Here is a 7835-nt window from a genome sequence, read left to right as displayed (position 1 = left end):
AACACTTATGTCAAGTTTGAAAGATAAAGTGTGAAGAGGTTTAGGACATAATGAATGATGAATGGATGAGGATGGGAAGTAAAACTTCTTAGAAGGTTCACTTCTTGAAATCATATAGCAGATGATTCAAGTGTGTCCTTTGGAATGCAATGGATAATAGAAAACAAACAAAGATGAAATCCAAAAAGGCGGATATCGGATGCCAATCACTGGGCTTATACCAATCTCCTAAAACAGAATGGGATATCAGATGCCACTCAATGGACTTATACTAATCTCCACAGAAGAAAACAAGAAATGGGATATGAAATGTGGAAGTCAACTGCCAATCTGTCTGGACTTAGGTTAACTCCACAGTATGGTCCTAGGAAATCCAATGCCACATTGCAGGGACTTACAATGGATCCTCACATACAAGAACAAAAGCAACAATATGATCACAGGAATGCAAATGCCAACTTACAGGGACTTATAATTGCAACCTCTCATACAAACAGATAAAACAAACTATGATCACAGGAAAGCAGATGCCAACTTACAGGGACTTATAACTGCAACCTCACATACAAATCAAATGCATCAAGCAAAGATAAGATGAGTGGCCAAGGTGATGGTCTTATACTCACTTCCATATCATAGGAGCAATGGCCAATGGATGGTCTTACAATTGTCCTCAATGGGTAAACAACAAATGACAAAATCACAAAGACAAATGAGATGATTGTGCATTAATGGCAATTGATGATGATAAATGCATAACATACAAGCAAGCAAGTGCATATGAAGCAAGCAATCAATCAATCAATATCAAACAGCACACTCTATAGCCAAACAAGGAGGCTCACACAAGAGGGTTTGACTATGAAAGTCCACTGTAATAGGTAAATGTCGCTCTTAACCTTGCCATTGAGAGGCTAAGGTGAAGCAGATGAAAAGGAGATGAGGGGTGTACCTCATTGCTTCTATCCCTAATCAGGGAGAGCATATAAGAAAGTGTGGGAGTTCAGAAAGTAGGAACTCTCTCCACATTATTGACTCGATTAGATCTTGGGTATTTATCTCAATGCTTCAACCATGTAATGGGAGCAAAGAGAGGACACACTGAATAGTGGGGGATAGATTACTTATCCCTACCTTCCACCAATTGCCTTACTTGAAGGACTTTTCCTGCTTGGGACAATTTTAAACACACACAAGCATTGCCTCTTAAGGAGGACTTCAGACAGTTTGCCCGGTCAAATAACAGACCGGGTCTCCAGACTACATGAAGAAGAAAGGTTTATACCTCAAAGCAAATGCTAAAAAGCAAAGCAAGCAACTAAAGCAACTAAAGTGTACCTGAAAAAGTCAAACTCATTAGTAAACAAGTCAACAATCAAAATCAAAAGAAAATGAACCAATAGTCAACCACAGAGGGACCAATTGTGCAAGGCACAAAGACTCAAGTATGTGAGTCACACCTACAAAACAAAAGTTAGCACAATATATAATTCAACTCAAACAAATTTGAATGGTCTTTGAGGCATTGGTGCTCAACCTGAAACAATAGCTCAATTGTAAGCTCAAAAGACCACTAGGACTAGCCTAGGGTCAAAGGTGAAAGAAAAAAGTCAAACAGCAAAGGAAAGTCAACCCAATTCATGTTCAAACATTTAATAAGCAATCTCAATTGGATTCAAACTCAAATCATGCATCATTGTCATTTCATATGCAAAAGAATGCAAAGCATGGCAAGAAAGAGCACAAATAGGTCAACAGCAAGACTTCATCCAAAAGTCAACTCAAACAATCTCAAAAATCATGAAATAAATCACACTCAATCCTAACATCTAGCATGGTAGACATGTCAAATTTCATGGCATTTGGATGAGAGGAAGGCAGTCAAGTAAAATCATGAAGTCAAACCAAATTCAAGTAAGCATGATGAAAGTCAACAAACATGGGTCAACTTCAAAAAATCATATCAATTTGAAAATAGAAGAGAAATGAGTGAGGTTAACACCAATGCAAAGCTCAAAGTGTCTAGTTATCACATGTGAAATTTCAAGGTCATACAATAAGATTTGAGAATTTCACAAAAGATTTGGCAACATGTAGCACAAAAAGTCAACAAATGACCAAGCATGGAAGAAAATTCTCAAATAAATTGGAAACAGAACAATTAATTCCAGGAAAATTCATACACAAACTAGACATGTGATAGATGATTCATGCAAAATTTGGGGTCATTTGGATGTAGGGAAGCATGTGAACAAAAATTGGGAAAATGCATATCATTCATGTAGCACCAAATGTAACACATAACTTCAAAAAATTGTAACTCACAAACCACAAATGGGAAATGCATAAACTCTATATGGAAACAAAGGTCAATGTGTCTAGTTTTACCACAAAAAGTTTCAAGGGCATTGGATGCAACATGACAATTTCACAATTGAAATGGCAAGAGATATCATTTGAGCATACATGTTGGGAAAACAATTATCATTTAAAATCCAGCCAATGAAAAATTAATTAAAAATCATGATTAAATAATAGACATCTTTGTGATCATGATGCAAAAAAAAAATCAGAATTTTTGGAGTTGAAATGGATGAGAAATGAATTTGGCAAGTTGAGGAATAAATTGGATGAAGTATGAACAAGATAGCATGAAGTAATGGTCAACAGGGTCAACGCAGTGGCAAACTGGTAATTCTGGGCTCACTTATCCAAAACGCCCCGTTTTGAAGGGACACGGGAAATGTTCTCATTGGCTGTTGCCAATGGAACAGTAAACTTGGCCAATAACATTCGAATTTCTGGGTTTAAAGGAAAACCCTAGGGTTTTAGCAGCCATGCTTCATCATTCAACTTCATGCAATCGATCAAAATGAAATCAAAAGCACACAAACAACATGGCATGTGGTAATGTTCATACAGCAACCGGACAACAGCACACAACACAACTCACATGGATTTTCTGGGCATGTTCATAAGGTTTCAAAATAGCAGTATACATTCATCATCATCAAGCAAAATCGACCAAGAACAAAAATCCCAGAAACAACAAACAAACATGTCAATAGCTTCAGTAAACACCAGGCAGCACAAATCCATCACGCATAATCATTAAAACGCAACCACAACCAAGAATCGAGCAAAACAAGTTCATGCATACAAATGTAAATCCAGATTTCTTATGATATAGTTGACCATTTCAAACGATTCAAGTTGCAATGGAACGAGCATGGAAAGGCCTTTCAGAAACATAGCAAAGCAAGGCAAATGATTGAATTCGAATGCTTACTTGATTTTTAAGAAATGGAGATGCAGTGTTGTTCTGGTGGTTATAAGCTCGAACAGGTGCTTCAAATGCTTGGAAATGATGAATGGTTGGATGACTTTAGCTCATTGATGCTTGGAAATCCACACACTATGATCTGCCATTGTTGAGCTTGATGAAAAAAAACAGAGTGAGAAATGGCTTTACAGTAGGGGAATGGAGGTTGATTAAGCTTCCAAATGTTGTTTGGAGCATGGAGGAACCAAGGGTGCTCAAGGTTTTGTGGAACTTTTGGGCAGAAATCCAACTCGAGCCAAATTGCAAGAATGAGAGGAAGTGTATTTTCTGTGATGGCTGCTGCAAAACTAGGGTTGAAAATGAGCAGAAATATTGCTTATAAGGGTCTGTTTAACATCCCTTAATCAAGTGGTAAGTTGGTTTTTGTTTAATGAGGTGATTTGCAATTTGCTAATTTCTGCATAAGTGGGTGAATGGAGGTGTAGGTGCCACGAATGGGCCTTGAAAATAGGCTGCAAGTAACTTTGCTAATGCTGTTTGCTGTTTGTACATGAATTGCTAGCTTTGCCTTGTGTTAATGAAGTCATTTTGTACATTTTGCCAATTATGCACCTTTGCCAAAATTATAGTAAAATGGTGGTATGGGCATGATTTAGGGCTTGGAGCAAGTCACAAATATGATTTAACACATTTCCCAATTGGCCAAATTAAGAAAAAGTCAAAGAATCAAAAAGTCAAAGTTTGGTCAAACTTGTCTTTTTAATGAAATAGGTCCAAAAATGCCATTTTGAATGGTAGGGTTTTGATGAATGAAATTTATATTTTTGGAAAGAGGATGAAAAATGTGGTTTGTAGGAAAAAACCCCACCAAATTTGGCCTTATGGTTTGAGAGATATGGCCCTTTGAAGTTCACAAATTTCTGAAATTGAATTGATCATATCTTGATAACCACACATGGGATTTGAGAGTTCTTGGACTTTTTGAAAATGGGAGAACAAGATCTTCAACTTTCATGTTGGGCAAAAATTCATTTGAAGCTTGTATCATGATGTAAGTTTAAGATCAAGAAGTTTCCATTTTTGGCAGTTGGAATTACAGGTCCACTTTCTATTTCTGGAAATTTTCTGATTGACTTTGAATTCTTCCATGATGAGGTTTGACATGATATATGAGGCTTATACAAGCATGAATGAGCTCCTTCAAATCAATTCCATCCATCAAATCATTGATTAAATCCACAGTTGACCAAGTTTGACTTTTCTAGGGTTTTGCTTGACTGAAGCATTTCTGATGAATTCCAAACCCTAATTCCTTGAGAACTTGACTTCAAATGTTGTCATGAGATGTATGAACTTTTGATTATTGATCATGGTGCCCAAATTCTGCAAGAATGGCCACCATCCACTGCAATGACTGACTGTTGACTGATTTTGACCTAATTGCTGATGATTGCTTCAACTGCAAGCAACAAGGTTAGACTGACAATATTTTTGTACTTTTTGAATGATAAACATATGAAAAGCAAAGATATACAAATGCAAAGTATGCTTGGTGATCAAGAATCAACCCACAAGGCAACCTACCCACTAGGAGGGAAGCTAAGGCATGCAATGATCCTTGAGGCCATGGTATGATATGATATGGGCCATGAGGGATCTTAGGGCCAAAATTGGGGTCTTACACATGCTGTTGAGTTCCTCTATAAATAGGTCATTCTAGTTCACTTCCAAATCATCCAACTTAGTTTACAACACTAAGACTATAATATCATCTATGAAAGCGGTAATCCGTCACATCGAGGGGTTATCGCACCTTAGTGTAATTGAGTTGGAGCACTTTGATTTTGCCGTCATCTTTATTTTCAAAGTCAAAGGTTTATTTATTTCCTTGTACCAGATTTAAAGCCTCCGTTTGGAGCAGGTTCTAATGTAATCGCCTTTTTATTTTACTTGCCATGCCTTACTTTATTTAATTTCTTGTCATGCTTTACTTTATTTAATTTCCCGCCATTGTCTTTACTTTATTTAATTTTCTCGCCATTATCTTTATTGCTCGTTTGAATTGTTTTACACGCTTTACTTGTTCTTCACGCCTTACATTCTAAACTTCTTTTCATCATGTTCAACATTGTTGTATTTGTTTGTATTACCATGTCTGGCTAAATCTTTCAAAGGTTAGAATGTAAGGATCGCGGTTAAAGAAATGTTTCACATATTGCATCTGTAGAAATGCTTTAGGGGCTGTTTTGATTTTTAATTCGAGTTTTCTGAAATAAACTCGGTTAATTTTAACTACTCAAGGAGTGCGAAAGCACCCTGGCTTAGTTAACTAGGAATTTTTATCACTTTAAGGAAAAATAATTTTTGAAACTGTTTTCGAACGCGTTGATAGATTTAAAATCAGGAAACTCCTTGGGTAAAACTTTCCGAATCAAAATCACTTTTCAACTAAGCTTACGAGTCTTATTTCTTAAAAATAGGTTTACTACTTTAGCGTTCTGCGCACCTTTTATAAGTGACAATAAAAGGCCTTAATTTAAGGGTAAACTCGGTTCTGAATACGCGAAAGCGGCAGTTCCTGTTAAATGGATTCTTTTCAAGAGTAGAAAATGTTGCCCCACAAGTAGTTCTATTTAGACAATCGAAGCATCGTTTAACTGACGTGAAATACATTCAAGCCTATCTTTATCTGCATTGTATTTATCATTTTCTTTATTTACTATTATTTTGCGATATCAATATCTCATTTGTACCGCCTTAGATAAACATCGTAACAATAATAATCGATAGATTGACGATTTGGTCTCTATGGGATCGATAATCTGTTATATTACTCTGACGCGATTCGTGCACTTGCGAATATAGCGATCGAGTTTTTGGCACCGTTGCCGGGGACCAACTTCGTCAAATTTCGTACCCTGTTGTTACACCGTCTAAACTAAGGCATTATTAGCCGGTAAATGTGAAGAACCCGTAGTACCAGAAATTTAGTAGATCATTTAGCGGAACCCAAACGTTACACTCGTACACGCCTCTTACTCGTCCGAATTAAGAAAGCTATGGTCGAGAATCGCGATCGGAGACCTCTTAAGGAATTTTCCCAACCCTCTGACGAGGAACGTAGTTCTAGTATAGTAAACCCCCTCATTCCTGCCTACAATTTTGAACTAAAATCATCTTTACTGCAATTAGTGCAACAGAACCAATTCGCGGGTCTCGCTATTGAGAACCCAAATCAACATTTAAAAGTATTTATCCAACTGGCCGACACCTTTAAATCCAATGGTGCTTCACCTGATGTGATTCGTTTAAGATTATTTCCTTTCTCCCTCAGAGATGGAGCACGTTCGTGGTTAGATTCACTTCCAGCTAACTCAATAACTACCTGGGAAGACCTTAGGAGAGTATTCCTTGCTAGATATTTTCCCCTAGTAAGACTGTTGTTCTTCGAAACCAAATGACTAGATTTACTCAAAACCAAGGAGAATCACTTTTTAAAGCTTGGGAGAGATACAAGGAGCTGTTAAGAGTCTGTTCACACCATGACCTAGAACAATGGCTGATCGTTCATACCTTCTACAATGGACTCCATTATAACACAAAGATAAGCATCGACGTTGCCGCTGGTGGCGCGCTGATGAACAAACCTTACCCTGAAGCTTGTGACCTAATTGAGGATATGGCCCAAAACCATTACCAATGGGGAACTGAACAAGCATCAGTAGAGAAAAAGGAGACCCAAGGTGGAATACATGAGATAAGTTCTATGGACATGATGCAAGCGAAAATGGACGCTTTAGCCCTTAAGGTCGAACATATTTCTACAAACTCTAACATCGCAGCGGTAATCCACACAGAGTGTGAACTTTGTGGATCTAAAGAACACGAATTGGCGGAATGTAACCTTTTGAACGACCTAAACACTGACCAAGTGAATTACGCCCAAGGTAACCCATTTTCAAACACTTACAACCCTGGATGGAAGAATCACCAGAAATTTTCCTATAAAAACCAAAACCCTATCCAAAATTTTGCACCTCAAAGACCACAAGGTTTTCAAGCCCAAAAACCAAATCAACCTATGCAAGATGTACCCCAGAAGCCTATCCTTGAGAAGACCATGGAGAACTTTATATCAGGCCAGACTCAGCAAAATAAAGAATTCCTAAACCAGAACATTCACGTAAACGAACTGATAACGCAATTAGGGACTAAGGTTGATTAGATAATTACTCACAATAAGATGCTTGAAACCCAGATCTCACAGGTAGCACAAAACCAAGCTCCGCAAACTACACCTGAAGGACAATTCCTTGGACAACCTCAACTCAACACTCGAGGGCAAGCTAACATTATCACATTACAAAGTGGGACTGCTTACGAAGGGCCTTATAACCCAGCAATGAGCGAGTCCAAAGCTTCTAAAGAAAATATACCTACCAACCAAGGAGAGGAACCAGTGGAACCCGAAAAACAAACCGACCAAGAAGGAGAAGCCAAGGATAAAACTTACAAACCATCACCCCCGTACAAACCACCAATTCCATATCCG

At 37.7% G+C, this 7835-nt stretch overlaps 1 non-coding gene across 1 annotated transcript; it reads right to left on the bottom strand.

The window, feature by feature from the left end:
- Positions 1–6725: 6725 nt before the first annotated feature.
- On the bottom strand, positions 6726–6831 carry LOC127134124 (small nucleolar RNA R71). The gene has a single exon (XR_007807892.1). It is a non-coding gene; the product is annotated as a small nucleolar RNA R71 (small nucleolar RNA).
- Positions 6832–7835: the final 1004 nt, after the last annotated feature.

The sequence above is a fragment of the Lathyrus oleraceus genome, chromosome 3 (genome assembly GCF_024323335.1).
Source record: "Lathyrus oleraceus cultivar Zhongwan6 chromosome 3, CAAS_Psat_ZW6_1.0, whole genome shotgun sequence".
Taxonomy (NCBI): Eukaryota; Viridiplantae; Streptophyta; class Magnoliopsida; order Fabales; family Fabaceae; genus Lathyrus; species Lathyrus oleraceus.
The sequence above is the reverse complement of the archived record's forward strand: the minus strand, read 5'-3'. Positions and strand labels throughout refer to the sequence as shown.